Source organism: Leptonychotes weddellii, chromosome 5 (genome assembly GCF_054177405.1).
Source record: "Leptonychotes weddellii isolate Sample4059 chromosome 5, ASM5417740v2, whole genome shotgun sequence".
Lineage (NCBI taxonomy): Eukaryota > Metazoa > Chordata > Mammalia > Carnivora > Phocidae > Leptonychotes > Leptonychotes weddellii.
Window position 1 is genome coordinate 156,024,701 of NC_138373.1, and position 18,636 is coordinate 156,043,336.

Here is an 18,636-nt window from a genome sequence, read left to right on the forward strand (position 1 = left end):
CTTCCATAATCATAAGCCAATTATTTAAAATCAATCTCTTCATTCTGCTTGCTTCTCTGGAGAACAACTGAGTAACACAGAGACCCAGTGATCAACTTGAGAGTGCACACTTGTATTGGCTCTCCTCCTTTCCTGCTGCACTCTCCCCGTCTCTGGAATCACTCACTTTCAAAATAAACTATGAAGATATGTGCACACCCTTGTCTCTGGCTTGTGTTCTGGATGCTCCCCACCCAGTCCGCATATGTAATACTAAGGGCAATCAATATACAAGGACACCGATGGCTCATGGGGGGTCGTGGCCTCGCTCCCGCTGTACAAGGGAAGAGTCCGGGCGCTTCCAGGCACGTGTGCGTGTGTGTGCACAGGGGGCCTGAAGTGCTCATGGGTGCAAGCTAGGTCTCTGCGGGGACAGAAGCAGGAGCCATGGGTGGGACTGCCAGCACCCGCGGGTCACCTTTGAGGCAGATGAGAATGAGAACATCACCATGGTGAAGGGCATCCGGTTTTTGGAAAATGTGATTGATTGTATGAGGGACAGCTCCCCATCTGGTTCGAAGTCTCAGCAGTATTCTGGTGCTTCTGGTGCCTCAGTTTCTGACAAAGAAGTGAAAAGAAGAGTAGCTGAAGGGCTGCCATTGGAGCAAGTCAGGAAAGACCGTGAAATTCAGAAACGACTGAAGGCAAGGCAAAGAGCTGGACCGAGGGAGCGCTGTGCCAATGAGCAGTTAACCAGAACTATTCCTCGACAGAGAGGGGATCAAGGGAAGAGGCATGAGCCAAGGCAAAGCACCCGCTAAGCAGCTGGAAGAGAAAGCTGGAGCGATAAAGAAGCAGGATGCATTCTACAGAGAGCAGCTCGGAATTCCACAAAGTCACTACTGAACAATATCGGAAAGCTGCTGGGGAAGCGGAAGCAAGGTTGAACCGGTGTGAGTTTCATCCTGTCTGGGCTGATTGCAGGCCCAGGTTCTCCAGTGTTACCGCCAGAACACCCAGCAGACAGACGCTCAGCGGCTCCGCATTGGCCAACCAGTATGTGCGCTGTGTCCATCAGGCCACACGGAGCATGCCTGAGAAGGGAGCGTCAAGTCAGCTTCTAGAACAAGCAAAACCCCTCAATGGTAATTCTGGAGGCAGAACATTTTTTTTCCCTTTAAAGAGAAGACGATTAGAGAGAGGCACCAGAGAGCAGATCCAGCAGGGGTGTATCTCAGTTTGATGAGCTGCAGTTTGAAAAGCTGAGGCCTGGATCAGGTATCAGTCAGCAAGGACACACTGCTGTGTTAGTCAGCACTGTTTGTGATGCCCTCTCTACCTTTTTAAGGTTGGGGGTGAACCCTCACTCCAGCAAAGCTGGGGTTGGGATGGGGGCTAAGGTAATTGGCAGGGTTGGTGGGGGGGCACCAAACCTTGATCTCAGCCCAGCAGTGCTGGATGGAGTTGTCTAGGCTGTGGTGTGTTGGTTTTCCCTCTCTCTTTTCTCCTTGACTATCTAAGGAGCTACTTCATTTTAACTGATGCTGATCATGCAAGCAAGGAGACAAAAAGGAGAGAAAGTGTACGTCTTTTACTATAGTAGTGTTTATGATTACAAGTCGAATAAGGCATTTTTTATCAACATGAAGGCAGTCTTGGCTTGTACAACCTCTTCTCTCCCATGAATACTGACATCTTTGCTTCACTCACTATCAAGAGTTTCCAACAGGGATAAGAAAAGAGAGACAACCTTATGTGTTTTCTACTTCCAAGTATCAGGAGGCCCCGAACACTGGCCAGGATGCTAGAGCACAATAGAATAAACGCTACTGAACACCTCCTGCTTCCCTAATGGGATGGACTTCTCTCCACTGAAGAACCACATCCTTTCACACCCCCACATTGCCTAGCATATAGGAAGTGCCTAAAAGCAGTTGCTGAGCTGGATCAGATACTTTAAAATTTGCCTGTGTGTTGTCATGATGTAGACAGAGTCTTATTGTTCAAATGATTTGGCATTTGGTGACTCCAAATACAAGGGATTTGGCTAAGAACTAGGCTCTGGTGCCACATGGGCCTGGATTCGAGCTCAGATCCTCTACTAACTAACTGGCTGTGGCACAGCACAGTCTCTATGATAAAGTTTACAACTGGATTTTTCTGCTGAGAGAAAATAAAGGTCCATCTAGAATTCCCTTTCCAGCTAAATGTCAATATAACAATGAAGAGAAGACGGTTTTATGTTCTTTTTTTAAGAGACTAAAAAAATACCGCTATAAAGATTTTCACTGAAAGAAATACTACAGGATTTATTTCAGAAAGAAAACATTTGGAAGAGAGAAATGTAAGAAAAACTGTTGGGCAAAGTAATTGGTAACTATGTGGCAAATCTAAATCAGCACTATTTAAAAACAATAGCACACAGGGGCGCCTGGGTGGCTTGGTTGCTTGGGCATCAGACTCTTGATTTCGGCTCAGGTCACGGTCTCAGGGTCATGAGGTCGAGCCCCATGTCAGGCTCTGTGCTGAGCGTGGAGCCTGCTTAAGACTCTCTCCTTCTCCTTCTGCCCCTCCCCCTGCTTGTGCTCGCGCTCTCTCTCTAAAAACAAAACAAAACAAGAGCACTAGGAAGTGATTTAAAGACTACAAAAATGAGATGGAAGTAAAATAAAGGACAAGAATGGAATAAAGATAGGAGGGGTGTTTGGATTAAAGCATTTTAAGGTTTTGGTATTATTCAAGACTAAAGGACAGATAGTAGTTAATTTCAGATAAGTCAAAATGAATGTTAAGTACGGAAAGAGAACAAAACCGCACACCTTTAATGTGCGGTGGGAAGTGGAGGAAGGGATGAAAACTCAATCAATCCAACCAAAGATAAGAAGAGTTTTTTGGGTGCCTGGGTGGCTCAGTTGGTTAAGCATCTGCTTTCAACTCAGGTCATGATCCCGGGCTCCTGGGATCGAGTCCCATGTTGGGTTCTCTGCTTGGCAGGGAGTCTGCTTCTCCCTCTTGCCTCTGCCCCTCCCCACCGATTGTGTTGTCTCTCGCTCTCTCAAATAAATAAAGTCTTTTTTTAAAAAAGGAGATTTTTAAAATCAAATAAATAAAAAACATAAAAAGCAGAAAGTACAAAAGTAGGTGGCAGAAATGAACACTTATCTACAGTCACTATAACTGCACACGGAGTAAAGTTACCACTGGAAGACAAGATCATAGACGAGGCAGAAATAAGAAAAATGCATCTGGGGGCACCTGGGTGGCTCAGTCTGTTAAGCGTCTGCTTTCAGCTCAGGTCATGATCCCAGGGTCCTGGGATCGAGCCCTACATCGGGCTCCTTGCTCAATGGGGAGCCCGCTTCTCCCTCTCCTCCCTGCTTGTACTCTCTCACTGTCTCTCCTTCTCTCTCTCTCTCAAATAAATAAAATCTTAAAAAAGAAAAAAGAAAAAGAAAAATGCACCTATATGATATTTATAAGAAACATATCAAAGCTGAAGAATCTTTCAGATTGAGACTAGAGGGAAGGGAAAATGGTTTACTAGGCAAATATTATCCAAAAGAAAGCTGGTGCAGTTATTTTAGTATCAGAAAAAACTAAAAGACAGAAAGTATCATTAGAGGTAAGAGGCAATGATAAAAGGAACATTTTCTCACAAAGGTACAAAATTTCTGAACCTGTTTTGAACCTAACAACATAATCTCAAAACATATAAACCCCCAACTGACAGAATTATAAGGAGAGATTGACAAATCCACAAAGTGGGAGAATACACCATCTTTCCAAGGACATCTTGAACATTTATGAATACTGATCATATACTAAGCTATAATGGAAGACTCAACAAATACAAAAAAATCAATATAATAAACACAAATTCCTGAACTCATTATCATAAAAATAGAAATCAGTAACAAAAACTAAGCAAAAAAATGTCTATACAGTTACAATTTTTGAAAATTAATTTCAAAATAATTCATGAGTCAAAGAAGAACTCAGAAACTATAACTTAGGACTGAGTAATAATATTTTTACACTTCCCCTCCACTGTTTTACTCCACCCCATCTTGACCATTGCTGTTAAAGACAAAACACTGACATTCACTCACACACACACACACACACACACACACACACACACACACACAGTATGCTGGAAATGAAGAAACAAAACAGTCATTATCTGCAGAGGCTCCCAAATTGAAAATCAAAGAGGATCAAGCACAAGCCATTGCTAGAAGAGAGTTCAATAAGATTGCAGGATATAAGATTATTATCCAAAAGTTAATTGTCTATATGCCCACAACAAATAGCTGGAAACTAATTTCTAAAGAGGTACCATTTTATAATAGTTACAAAGTATTTAAGGTATCTAGGAGCAAATCAAACAAAAGATGTGTAAAATCATAAAACTTTTTGAGCAACAAATGGATGAGGAAACCTGTATTTTAGAGATGGGAATTCTCCTCAAACTAATATTAAATGTTAATATTAAATGCAATCTCACACAAAAATCTCAATAGGGCTTTTTGAAGAACTTGTAAACTGATTCCAAAATGTATGTGTAAGTGCAAAGGGCCAAGTATAACCAAGAATGCTTTGAATAATGCAGGGAGACTTACTTTGCTAGTTATCAAGACTTACTATGGAGTCGTTATAACTAAGTTACTGGTATGAGATAACATTGTGAATCAGAATAGAGAGAGCTGAAACAGACTTGTGCGTATATGAAACACAATACATAGCAAGCTGGTATTACAAAAAGAAAAAGATTTAATAAATGAGGCTTGAGATAGTTGGTTCCTGCAGCAGCTTGCACACAGCTGGTGAGAGCTAGGGAGGGCAAAAAGGACCCTATTTTCCAAATCCAAATACTGGTGATCAGAGCTCTGGTCACTGACTGCTGCTTCTGATCAGAGGTGCAGACAGAAGTGAGCAACCACTGATGTTGCCCCTCCCCCTATTGTTGCAAGCCCCTCCCCCTCAGGCTGAAGTGACGTCTGGGGATCTAAAGGGCCAGTGCCCCTTTCTCCTCCCCCACCTTTATTGTATTCTTTTCTCCCCTATTGGGAGGCAGACATTAAAGACCAGGACATTCAAAAACACTTGCATATAAGGGAAAAACTAGCAAGTGATCCATGCATGCCCAGCGAAAGGCTTGGAAAAGACCCAAGAAGACCTTAAGTTTACACCTCAGGTTGATCTTCAGCACTGAGACAACCTACAATTAAAAAAATAATAACAAAAAACACCACAAACGCTGGGAAAGAGGGAAAATTTGATTTCCAGCATTACCACATTATTAGATTCAAATGTCCAGTTTTCAAAAACACAAAAACCACAAGGCATGCAAAGAAGCAGGAAAGTATGGCCCATTCAAAGGGAAAAAACAAAACAGAAACTATCCCTGAAAAAGACCAGACAGTAGATCTACTAGACAAAGACTTTAAAACAACAGTCTTTAAGCTGTTCAAAGAACTGAAGGAAGATGTAAAGAAAGTCAAGAAAATGATGTAGGAACAAAATGGAAATATGAATAAAGGAACAGTAACCCTAAAAAGAAACAAAAAAGAAATTCTGGAACTGAAAAGTATGATAACTGAAGTGGAAAATTCATGGGGCACCTGGCTGCCTCAGTCAGCAGAGCATTCAACTCTTGATCTTGGAGTTGTGAGTTTCAGCCCCATGTTCGGTGTAGAGATCACTTAAAAATAAAATCTTAAAAAAAATCTATGAAATGGAAAATTCACTACAAAGATTCAAAGAGATTTGAGCAAGCAGAAGAAAGCATCCCTGAACTTGAAGCTAGGACAGAGGAAATGATCAAATCTCAGGAATAGAAAGAAAAAGAGATTGAAAAAAAAAATGAGCAGAGCCTAACAGACCTGTAGGACACCATCAAGGTCCCCAACATACATATTGTGGGAGTCCCACAATAGGAGAAAGGGACAGAGAGAATATTTAAGAAATAATGGCTGAAAACTTCCTAAACCTGATGAAAGACATGAATATAAACATTCAAGAAGCTCAATGAAGTCCAAGTAAGATGAATTCAAAGACACCCATACCAACACAATATAATTAAACTTGTGAAAGACAAAGAGCAAATCTTAAAAGTAGTAAGAGAGAAGCAAATAATTATATACACGGGATCCTCAATAAGATTATCAGCAGATTTTTTATCAGAAATTTTGGAGGCCATAAGACAGGGGGCCAATATATTCAAAATGCTAAATGAAAATAAAAATAACCCTGTCAACCAAGAATCCTATATCCTTCAAAAGTGAGAAAGTAAGACATTCCCAGATAAATAAAATTTGATGGAGTTCATTACCACTAGACCTGCCCTGCAAGAAATGCTCAAGAGAGTCCTGAGAGGTGAAGTAAAAGGACACCAGACAGTAACTCAAAGCTGTACGGAGAAATAAGTATCTCAATAAATGTAAATAATGGGCAATTGTTTAAAAGCTAGTACTGTAGCAATGATTTATAAATGCATTTTTTTGTTTTCTCCATGATTTAAGAGACATACATTAAAAGAATTATCAGTCTAAAAGCTAATTATTATTGGGGGCGCCTGGGTGGTTCAGTCGTTAAGCGTCTACCTTCGGCTCAGGTCATGATCCCAAGGTCCTGGGATCGAGGCCCACATTGGGATCCCTGCTCCGTGGGAAAGCCTGCTTCTCCCTCTCCCACTCCCCCTGTGTTCCCTCTCTCACTGTGTCTCTCTGTCAAATAAATAAATAAAATCTTTAAAATAAATAAATAAATAAAAGCTAAAGATTATTGTAACTTTGGTTTATAACTCCAAATTTTTTTCTACATAATTTAAGAGATTAATGCATTTATAAGAATTATTAATTTATGTTTGGGCATACAATGCATAAAGATATAATTTGAGGGACATCAACAACCAAAAGGGGTGAGGACAGAGCTGTAAAGAAGGAGAGCTTTTGGGGCCCTGGGTGGCGCAGTCGGTTATGCAGCTGCTTTCGGCTCAGGTCATGATCCCAGAGTCCTGGGATCAAGCCCCGCATCAGGCTCCCTGCTCAGCGGGGAGTCTGCTTCTCCCTCTCCCTCTGCTGCTCCCCTGCTTCTGCTCTCTCACTCGCACTCTTTCTTTCAAATAAATAAATAAATAAATAAATAATCTTTAAAAAAACAGAGCTTTTGTATGTTATTGAAGTTAAGCTGGTATAAATTCAAATTAGAGTGTTATAACTTCAGGATGTGAAATGTAATCTCCGTAGTAACCACACAAAAAAAAAATAGCCCTAGAATATACACAAAAGGAAATGAGAAAGGAATTTAAACATTTCACTACAAAAAAATCAACTAAACACAAAAGAAAGTAGTAATGGAAATGAGGGATAAAAAAGCTATAAGATGTACAGAAAAGAAATAGTAAAATGACCAAAGTTCTTATCAGTAATTAACTGTAAATTAAATAAATATCAGAAGACTGAGTTTGGCACAATGAATAAAAATGCATGATCCAACTATATGCTGTCTATGAGACACACTTTAGATCCAAACACACAAATAAACTGAAAATGAGAGGGTGGGAAAAGATATTCCATGCAAATAGTAACCGGAAGAAAGCAAGGATAGCTCTGCTAATATCAGAGAGAACAGACTTTAAATCAAAAAAGCATACAAAAGACAAAGAAGGACATTATATATTAATAAAAGGTTTAAAACAACAAGATAGAACAATTATAAACATTTATATACCTAAACATTTGTCCATTTCATCTAGGTTATATAATTTCTTAGCATATACTTATTCATAATATTCCTTAGAGCCCTTTTTATTGCTTTAAGTCCGTTGTGATGTTTCCTCTTTCATTTCTGATTTAACAGTTTGAGTGTTCTCTCTTTTCTTCTTGGTCAGTGTAGCTGAAATTTTGTTAATTTTATCTTTTCAAAAAATTAATTTTTGGGGACGCCTGGGTGGCTCAGTCGGTTAAGCATCCGCCTTCGGCTCAGGTCATGATCCCCGGGTCCTGGGATCGAGTCCCACATTGGGCTTCCTGCTCAGCGGGGATTCTGCTTCTCCCTCTCCTCTGCTGTTCCCCCTGCTTGTGTTCAGTCTCTCTCTCTCTCTGTCTCTGACAAATAAATAAAACCTTTAAAAAAAATCCATTTTTGGTTTTCTTGACTTTATTATATTTCTTTTCTCTATTTCATTTATTCCCACTTTTTTTTATTTCTTAGAGTAGAAGTTTTGTTCATTGATTTGAGATCTTCTTTCTAATATAAACTTTGTTCTATTCATGGCATTTGCTGCTTTTCTTAAGTTCTGGTATATTGGTTTCATTTTCTTTCATCTCTATGTATTTCCTAGTTTCTCTGGTGACTTTCTTTGACTATTCATTATTTATGAGTATGCTGTTTAAATTCCATATTTTAAAATTCCCCATAATTTCCTTCCTTTATTGATCTTTCATCTCATTCCACTGTGGTCGGAGTACATACTTTGTATGATTTCAATTGTTTTAACTTTAGGAGGCTTTATGACCTAACCTATGGTCTATCGTGCACAATGTGCCATGCGCTATGAGAAGAATGTGTATTCTGTTGTTGTTGGGTGAAGTGGTCTAAATATGCCAGCTAAGCTGGCTTAGAGTGTTGTTTAAGTCATCTGTTTCCTTGGGGATCTTCTGCCAAGGTGTTCTGTTCATTATTGACAGTGGGATACTGAAGTCTGTAACTATTATTGTCGAATTGTCTATTTCTCTCTTCAATTCTGTCACTTTTTGTTTCATGTACTTTGGTCTGTTTTTTTTTATGGAAGGTTAGTTGATTTTTGGAGGTTCTTAATCCACCATTCCAAAAGTGCTTCTACCTTTGATATCTTATTTGATGTTTTTTTTTTTTAATTTAATTTTTTTTTATTACTCTCCATCAGCACACACCACCCACAGAGGAAAGGCCATGAGGACTCAGTGAGAAGGCAGCCGTCTACTGGCCAGGAACGGACCCTGCTAGAGCTTGATTTGGGACTTTCCACCTCTAAAACAGTGAGAAAATAAATGTCTGTTGTTTAAGCTACCCTACCCATTTTGTTATGGCAGACTCCTATACCATGTTTGTCTCTAGAGAGAGGCAGATGAATCAGAGCCCTAGGCTTCAGGAGCACATCATCTAGTAAGAAGGGGCATCTCATGAGAATACAACGTGATCAGTGCTTCTAATTCAGCCTGGGAGTTCCGAAAGGCTCCACAAAGCACACATCTGAGCAAGGTTTTCAAAGAGGTCTAATCAGGAGAAGAAACGGCAATCCAGAAAGAACCTCCAGCAAGGACTGAGATTTTAAAAGGCAGATGTAGCTGTTGAACAGAGAGGCCAGAGGGTGCAGAAGGCATGGCAGGAAGCATTGGGAGAGGAGACTGAACAGATGCACTGGGGACAAGATGTGAAGGTCCCTGAGTGCCAAGACCAAAGAACCTACCTTTCAATATAAGAAGGTATCAATCAACATATTCATTTACTAGGACTGTCAGAATAAAATACTACAGACTGGGTATCTTAACAGAAATTTATTTTCTCACTCTAGAGGCGAGAAATTTGAAATCAAGGTGTCAGCAAGGTTGGTTTCCTCTGAGGCCTCTCTCTGTAGCTTGCAGATGGCTGCCTTCTCCCTGTGTCCTCACGTGGTCATCCCTCTGTATATGCATCTGTGACCAAATCTCTTCTTGTAAAGATGGTGTTCATATTGGATTAGGGCCCACCCTCATGACCTCATTTTAATTTAATTACCTCTTTAAAGATGCTATGTCCAAATGTGGCCGCATTTTGAGTTATGGGGGTTACTATTTCAACACATGAATGGTCGGGGGAGGGGGGGACACATCAGTCCAGAACAAACAAGTAGCACAGGAAGAACACAAGTGAGTTTAGGACATCGCCTGCTAGAGGACCGATTCCTTTTATGCCATTTGTTCACTTTCCCCCAAGTGGACTCCCAGGTTTTGAAAGATTTCATTTGCCAACCTATGCTTACTAACTTATAAATTCTTCATTTATAAAAATCAAAGACAGTGAGTCCATCAGATCTGAGCAGCAGGCCACATTGAGAACTACCATACTGAGTTAATAACATCTCAAGCAAGAGGGAAATCCATGGGGTGTGCATGTGTGGCTAGAGACAGACTTTCTGGAGTGTAAGGAGTGCTGAAGTGTGTGCTTCTGCACACACAGATGCCCTGAGTATGTCTCCGTCATAGCACTTAGTATAGAGTATTGCAATTCTGTGGTTATGTGACTGCATCCCCCTCTAGATTCTGAATCCCTGCCAACAGGGACCCTGTCTCACTCATTTTACAACCTCAGCAATGCCCCTGATTGTCTTAAATGGATTAAACCCATTACCACATCTTTAAGACCTCTGGAGAGCACAAGACCACAAGTTGGAAACCACTGGTCTAGGATCTTAAATGTACATGGAACACTCTACATTCATATGTTCTTACCTCCCCACCCCCCATACACACTCTCACTTTAAATTCCAACACACCACAGATAAAGATGCCATGGAGTATGGTGTTGATAGTGCTGTGGGATTCTGAGCAGGGGCGGACCAAAAGCTGGGGCACTCGAGGGGCAGGAGGCTGAGTGGCTCAATTGGTTGGGCATATGACCCTTGATTTCCGCTCAGGTCATGATCTCGGGGTTGTGGAATCAATCCCCAAGCCCTGCATTGGGCTCTGTGCTCAGTGGGGAGTCCCCTTGAGATTCTCTCTCTCCCTCTAATCTCTACCTCCCCCCCCCCCAGGCTCTTTCTCTCTCTCTCAAATAAATAAATAAATCTTTAAAAAAAAAAAAAAAACTGGGACACTCAGGAAAGGCAGGAGAAGGTGAGATGGGCTTTGACAGATAAAGCAGAATTTGGAGTAAGAAAAGAAGTGGGGGACACATTCAGGTGAGGAAATAAGAGAAAATTCAGGGATGGAAAGATGTATGGTTTTCAGCAGGTAAAAAAATTTTTTACAAGTCTATCCTTATTTGTAAAAAATAATATGCTAATTTGGTTTTTTTTTTTTAAAGATTTTATTTATTTATTTGAGAGAGAGAGAGAGAGAGAAACAGCATGAGAGGGAATAGAGTCAGAGGGAGAAGCAGGCTCCCGCTGAGCCGGGAGCCTGATGCGGGACTCCATCCCAGGACTCCGGGATCATGACCTGAGCCAAAGGCAGTTGCTTAACCAACTGAGCCACCCAGGCACCCAGCTAATTTGATTTTTAAAATCAAAGTTCATTTAGTGATAATGTACATTTTATAACAGTAGTAAAATTTTTAAATCAAAGTTAGATATACAGAGAAAATTTACAAATGATAAGGGTACAGCTAAATGAATTATCAGAAAGGAAAAATATCCACACAACCCCTTCTGAGATCAAAAAATAGCACATTATTCTCTATCTCCTTTTGCATTTTTGAATATTAATCCACAGGATGTATTAGAAATATAAACACAAATGAGAAAGAAACAAATACCTAGTAGGGAGACATATTCTGTCTCCTGGGTCCATCGTAGTAGGTTGAACAATGGCCACCCAAAGATAGTAAGTTTTAATCCCAGGAACTTGTAAATGTTACTCTATTTGGAAAAGAGGACCCAGGCACATCTTTTGAGGGCCACCATTCAACCTACTACAGCACTGAAAGAGATATATTCATGTTAGTCTGTCACCAAAACCATCCATGGGCAAGTTACTAACAGAAGTTTACACCTGCCAAGTTGAGGGCCAGATCTTGGGACACTGGTGGTAGCCTTCTGCCCTGATGTGAAAATGTTGGCGTTCGAGAGCAAACAGTAAAGAAAAAATTCTTGAGATGTCTTTGGTGCAAAAAGGCGGTTTTATTAAAGCACACAAGGACAGGACCCATGGGCAGAGGGAGCTGCACTGGGGTCCTGAGGAGTGGCTAATCATCTGCTTCCAAGTTGGGAGGGGGTTAGGGACAGTGTAAGTCTCTAAGGAATTTGGAAGCAGGGTTTCCAGGACCTTGAGGGGCTAACTGTTGTTAGGAAAAGGTCATTTACTACTGTCTAGTAAAACCTTAGTCATGAGACCCTTCAGATGTTTATCGGTGGGTCATATGCTTGGGGGATGATTGCTAACATGTATCTTCGGGGGGATAAAGATAAAGGAAGATTCCAAAGGAAATTTTATGTTAAAGTAGACTTACAGGATCCTGGAGGTTGGGAGGTTGGGTTAAGGTAAAGTTGCCTTTTGCCCTTAGCAAAGTATTAACATTGAGGCAGCTAAGTTCCTAGAGGAAGGTCACTCTGCCTGTCTCAAGGACTTGTCAGTGGGCTGTAAGTTGTAAGGAAGTTTAATTCTTTTTCTTTTGCCTTTGTTCTCCATGTCATGCCCCACCATGAACCATCCCTGTCACCTCTTTCAATCAAAATATTTCCATTTTACAGATAAATAAACTGAGCTTCAAAGGGTGTGAGTACAGCTGCAGGTCACACATGGTGAGAATAGAACTGGATTCGGACTCTGGTGTGATCATGGAACTCTACCCTCTCAACTCTATCCCACTGCCTCCTTCACTTCCTCCAGGACCATTTCAAAGTCCCTCACTTCGGAGTCATACAGACTGGGACAGAATAAACACATGATGAGGCTTGCCTCGAATCTGTGAAAAAATCTGTCTATCCTCTTGAGTTTTCTCTTCTCTTCTCTGTCTGAGCCTCCTTGAGCCCTTCAGCCTTCACTGAGATTGCAGGGTCTGTACCCTTGCCCTTTCAGTCACATCCTCTAAGTCTGCTGCATCGTGTCCGTGCGATTCTTTGGAGAAGGCTTCCCAGAACTGACACTTGTAAGAACTTTTATTGAGTGCTCATGCGCCAGGCTCTACTCTCAGCACTACAATCATGTAACTTCAAGGTAAGCTCAACCACCCCATTAGACAGATTACCATAATTATTCCCCATTCTGGAAATGAGGAAACAGACATGGAAATTAAATACCTGCTCAAGGCCAGAACTATGAAATGAAAGCTGCTATTAAACTGTAGGCAGCCTGTCTCCAGAGCCCTGCGTTCTTAACCTCTACCCTCTATGCTGCCTCTCCCCAAGCCTACTCAGAGTAGGAAGAGACCACCTCCGCTGTTTCAAACATTATACTCCAAGTAACACAACCTAAGATCCCATGGCAGTTACACCGCGTATGGGCATTTGTACATTGCTAAACGCATGTGCACCTGTCCCTCTCTTCTTCCTGACCAAAAGAGTCCCCTAAAGCCACAGACCTGGAGAAAAAGTATGTGGCAGGGGCGGCAGGTAAGGGGTAGACAGGCAGAAAGGAGGCTAGAATAAGAGAGGGCCAGACACAAAAGCAGATAAGGGATCCAAGGGTAAAGCAGCAAGCAGGTGGACGTGGAGGAGCAGTGTCACCAGCTGCAGGAAGACTGTGGGCTGGTTTAGGACAAATCTCACAAATACCGTGTTTGCATTACATTATTCCTAAGAGTCCACAAAGGCAGGCCAGACACTATCCTCCCAGCATCTGGAAAAGCACCTGCACACAGTAAATCCTTTAGACGTGGAGGGGAATGGAAGAACAAGTTGGGTCTCTTCAAAGATATGGTGGATCTGCTCTCGTGCAGTCTCTCCAGCTTCGTCTCGAAGACCCATACACCTTAATTACTTCACCGTTCCATCGCCAGCCCTGCCCCCTTTCCACTCACACAAAATCCACTGTGGCCACTCAGCCTCAATGCTGTGAACGTGCCCTTGATGGCTTCTGCCCACGGGGATCTCTTGCTTCGGAACTCACAACAATTTTTGCCTCTGCCACCATTGGGCTGCGACATCTCCCGATGTTTTCTTTCATTATTTAATTGTCAGCTAATTTCATTCCCAGAAAAACAATACAATATGCTACTTCATATAATTCACAGTATTTTGAGCAGGTTTTTAAACATACTTTATACTGCTACTGTTTTCTCAGTGACTGTAAAGCCTCAAGAGAAAACAAATAAGAGCTCTAGAAAATTCAGCAGTTTGTTTTAATCCTTTTGCACTGATGCCTGAGACATGAAAAATACAAAAACATAAGATGTGAAATGTTGGGAGTGCCCAATGCAGTGGAATCTCTAGGACAAAATAGGTCAGGCACTGCTCAGTGTTGAGAGAATCCAGCTAAATCTCAATTTAATAATTAATTTTTTTGTTATGAAGTCAAATGTGTTGATATTGACAAAGGTCTAATCTGGAATCTGTAAAGGGGAATAGGGAGTCCCTGACCCTTGGGCAGTGTTTGAAAAGCCTCCTGGAAATCATAAATCTAACAATAAAACTACTCCAGCTAAAACATCACAGTTCTTTGCTTTTAGCTGGAACTATAAGAACTTGGTGCAATTATATTAGTTACGGTGTGGAAGCCAAAACCTCTGAACGTTAGTTATGTTTTTGATTAGTAAAGGCAAACTGAATTATCATTTCATAACTAAAATCTTTTAAAACAAGAATCCCATTAGAAAAAATAATGTAAAACCTTTCATAGTGTTTGTGGTGGGGAGGGGCAAAAGCTCCAGGGAACTTAAAAACAGGGGCTATCGTCTTAATAACAATGACCCATTTATTAAGCCCTTTCTGTGTGCTGAACACTCGTGCTCTCATTTAATCCTTACCACCTTATGAAGGTGCTATTTTTACCTTCAATTTACAGATGAGGAAACTGAGCTCAAAGAGTTCAATAGCTTGCCCAAGGCCATCCAGCTGGCAAGTGGCATTTTCAAGAATCAAACTCCAATTAATTCCAGAGCTTATGTGCTTCATCGCCCTATTATATTATTTCATTCATCCCCCTTTCCTCTCTCAGTTTGGATAACCTCTGCCTTCCCAACAACTAAAGGAGGAGGACTTTCCCCTAGGTTCAAGCTCAGGTGGGAAGCAGCATGGGAGGAAACGAGACTCTTGGGGGGGTGCCTGTTGTAGACACATCGTGGCCTGGATTTCTGGATCTCAGACTAGTCTGGGGAAATGTGTATCTTCCCAAGACCTCTTGAGTTTTGGGGCACAACAATTTAAGAATTCCATGCTCTGTGGTCTGGTGATAATGACCCGAAATTCTTCATTCTGCTGCCTGTAGTACCTACCTTCTTATGACTGTGGATGTCATTATATCAATACTGCAAGGGACCCACATGGAGAACTGGAGAACAGGATGACAAAAGCAGCGTGTGACATTCTTTTCAGCACTGCCTGGTATCTACCCTTCTGTGCCAACCTTTTTTCTTTAGATAAAAGATACTCTAGGACAGGGCACAGATTCTCCTCAACAAATGACCCACAATAAAGAGAAAAGCACCAAGTGTATTTCTAGACTTAAAGAGGTCACTCCAGATACAAAGGAGGTGGCGGCTTCTACGAGTTGGGAACTCTGGCAGTCCGAATCCATGCCTGCAGTCCCACTGCAGGGCTGACGGTACAACCTCTCCTGTTCTAATTCCTTAATATTAGGAGCAAGTCTCCTGTAGGCTTCCCATGGTTCGGTGCTTTCTGGGAATCCTAATAGAGAATGATGCCAATCTCAAAGTTCAAGCCTACCTGAACCAAAGGCCCGGACGCAGCTGGAATTCGACAGATTTTATCTTGCAATTTTCTTCACCAGATTCAACTAGGCTTGAATTATCCAAGACATTCATGACTTGATCAGTGGCAAAGCTGACCCAATGGTGGTTCCTGTCAGCGGGTGGAACTCTAGCGGGAAAAGGGCAAGATGACATCGCCGTGAACTCATCCTGAATTAGGTAAAGTAGGTAAACCAGCGTCTCTGGGTACTGATTTACTGAACATAAGGAAGAAAATGATCCAGCTTGGGCAACCATAAAAATCCTCAGAAGTTAAGCAAAGTGAAAGGGATTTTTGAAAGGTCGATCTCAGAAATACTGTCTCACACCTTTGGAGAACTATTTCGTAAATTTTACAAAGAGCTTCACTAAATACACAGCCACATTCAATGGAGGAAGAGAGCTCAGCATGCAAACTGCCTCTATTCTCCTGAGTTATAGACAGTTTAAAACTATCATTTCAGTTAGCACTGAATTCCACCATATAACGTGCAAGTCAGCTACAGAGCTATTATACACATAAATCTTTTATTTGTATTAGAAAGGCATCAATCACCTCATGCTACAATATGTAAATAAGTAAATGTACTACTTCGCTTAGCCTCACAAGATAAATGTTGTATTATTGCAAGAACAGAAGTTGTGATTTTAACTAGCCACATTTCAATGATAAATACAGTTGACCCTTGAACAACATGGGAGTTAGGGTCACCGGCACTGCCCACCCCACCAGCCAAAATTCCAAGTATAACTTTTGACTCCCCGAAAACTTAACTACTAATAGCCTACTGTTAATTAGAAGTCTTACTGAAAACATAAACGATTAACATATCTTGTATGTTATATGCATTATACACTGTACTTTTACAATAAAGTGAGCTAGAGAAAAGGTTAACAAAATCATCAGGAAAATACATTTACAATACTATACTGCATGTATTGAAAAAATCCACATATAAGTGGACTCACACAGTTCAAGCCTGTGTTGTTCAAGGGTCAACTGCATATACGTGAAAGGCTACTATGACTTACCTATCTGTGCCCCTTACATGGTTAACAACCTAAATATTATATAGCAAGTAATCTGGAATTTATACTTCGGTGTTAAAAAAAAAATTACCGCTCAATTTATAAGAAGGCACTAGAAACATTTTGGAATGAATGAGCTTCACACAGAGAGAACCAAATATGGGGATTCACAAGCTATTGGTCAGAAGGGAGCTCAGGAAAAGTCTGGGATAATATTTCTCTCTCTCAGTGAAGAAAAAGAAGGGTTCGTTCTTCTGGTAATGAGTTGGGTGCCTATAATGTACTATGGATGGTGAAGCCAGAGGTGAGACTGGGGGTTGGGAGGTAGAACAGGAAGGAAGGTGGCTGGAAAGGTTTAAGTGATGAGAGTTTACAACAGTCACTGTGAAGTATGGAAAAGCTGACCTGGGGCAGATGGAAGAGTGGCCACCTGGGGCTCGGCACCAAACAGCTGTGGAGTCCCCAACAGTAGGCATCCACTAGTTGTGGGAAGGGACCCTGGGCTGGAAGCGAGACCCAGGCTCTGGCACTAACCAGATGGATGGCTGTGACAAGTCACACACCATCCAGAAGGGGTTGTACTCTAAGTTCTCTTTTTACTGATAAAAACAAAACCACTAAAGAGCATGCCATTAAAGACCATGCAATAACACATGGTTCCTGGCTACATACACAGTTAGAGTTCGCATTATTCCATCCACTTCACAAGGACAATGCGAAAGACAGACAACTCATCCAGTTCCCTGGCTGGATACTCCTTTTCCTATCTATCCTCAGGAAAACAAAACAAAACAAACAAACACCTGGCCACATCTACGTTCTGGATTCTTGTCTTGGGGGAAGTCACCATCACAGCAGGCAATAAACCCGGCTTTATTTTAAATGTCCAACGCGGGCGCCACCTGTTTTTAACCCTTACATGTGCAGCTGGGTCCTTAACACAGTGGTCCAAGGATGGGCTTTTCGGGACGGCTCCTAAACACGTGAGATTATATGCACACTGGTTTTCTACACGCATGGATGCACAAACCTTCCTGAGATTTTCAAATCCTCAATGTCCATAACCCCCTCCCCCCCACCCCATTGCTCTAACAATGTTCCTTTTCCGAAGCAAGCTTCCTAAGCAGTTCCTCCTGGGCCTGATTCCCTCAGTCCCACGGCTGACGGTCTCGCGAACCGCTGGGCCAGGGCAGGTGCACACCACCGCATCGCTCCGTGCGGCGGGACCGGTCACTCCCTGGCACGAAGCCCTAACCCCTAGCACCCGCGGCGCTACGCTGCAGTTCTCCAACAAAAGCACGAGAACACACGCATCAGTTCCGCGGTGTGACAGCGCGTCTGCGGACCTCCTCTTCGTGGATCCTAACTAGTGGCGCGGTTCTGAACACGTTCCTCCGCCTCTACCGCGCCCACTGCGGAAAGCAACTACAAGCGGGACGTCCAGTGGGTCCGTTTGTCCACCTCCACGACTGAGGCCCGTCCTCGGCGCTCCGCAGTCCCAGGCCTCCCTGCCCTCGGCGGCCAGGCACGTCGTGGGCCATCAGGGCAGGGTCGCGCGGGGGGAGGGGGGCAGCTCTTGGGGACAGGTTGGCGACGCCGAGCATCCCAATGTCACTCACGTTTCCCGACCACCGCCGGTCTCTTCTCAGTACCTCGCACGTAGCCCCGGCCACGCTCACTGGCTGACCGTGCCGTCACTAACGCTTCGCACACCCGCTTTGCCCAGCACCAGCGACCCGCGCCGCACCGTCTCCTCACACGCGCCCGGCCGCCGACACGTGACCACCGCGCGCAAACTCCCGCCGCGGGCGCCGGCTTCCCTGCGGAGGCCCGCGCGCGCGTGAGTGCACGCATGCGCGCGCATGCGCGTGACGGGCGCGCTCTTCCCGGCGACGGTTTCCAGGCAGCCATGCGCCTGCGCTACGTGACGCTCCACCGCCCGCGGAGGGAGGTACTGCTCGCCAAGGCTCCGGCGCGCTTGCGCAGTAGCTGGACGCGGGCGTTTCTTTCCTCCCTTTTTATAGAGTTGGTTTGGGTGTG

The 18,636-nt window shown here is 42.8% G+C and overlaps 1 long non-coding RNA gene and 1 pseudogene across 3 annotated transcripts; one reads left to right on the forward strand and one right to left on the reverse strand.

Annotated features, from left to right (window-relative positions):
- Positions 1-426: 426 nt before the first annotated feature.
- On the forward strand, positions 427-1,338 carry LOC102738605 (MICOS complex subunit MIC19 pseudogene; annotated as a pseudogene).
- Positions 1,339-3,068: 1,730 nt separating this feature from the next.
- On the reverse strand, positions 3,069-18,461 carry LOC145721932 (uncharacterized). Of its 3 annotated transcripts, XR_014145964.1 has the most exons (3): positions 15,545-18,439; positions 15,094-15,149; positions 3,069-8,078 (listed from the first exon to the last, which is right to left on the reverse strand). It is a non-coding gene; the product is annotated as an uncharacterized LOC145721932 (long non-coding RNA). The 3 variants fall into 3 exon arrangements; XR_014145963.1 differs by lacking the exon at positions 15,094-15,149 and having other exon boundaries at positions 15,545-18,461; XR_014145962.1 differs by having other exon boundaries at positions 15,094-18,461.
- Between the last annotated feature and the right edge of the window lie 175 nt (positions 18,462-18,636).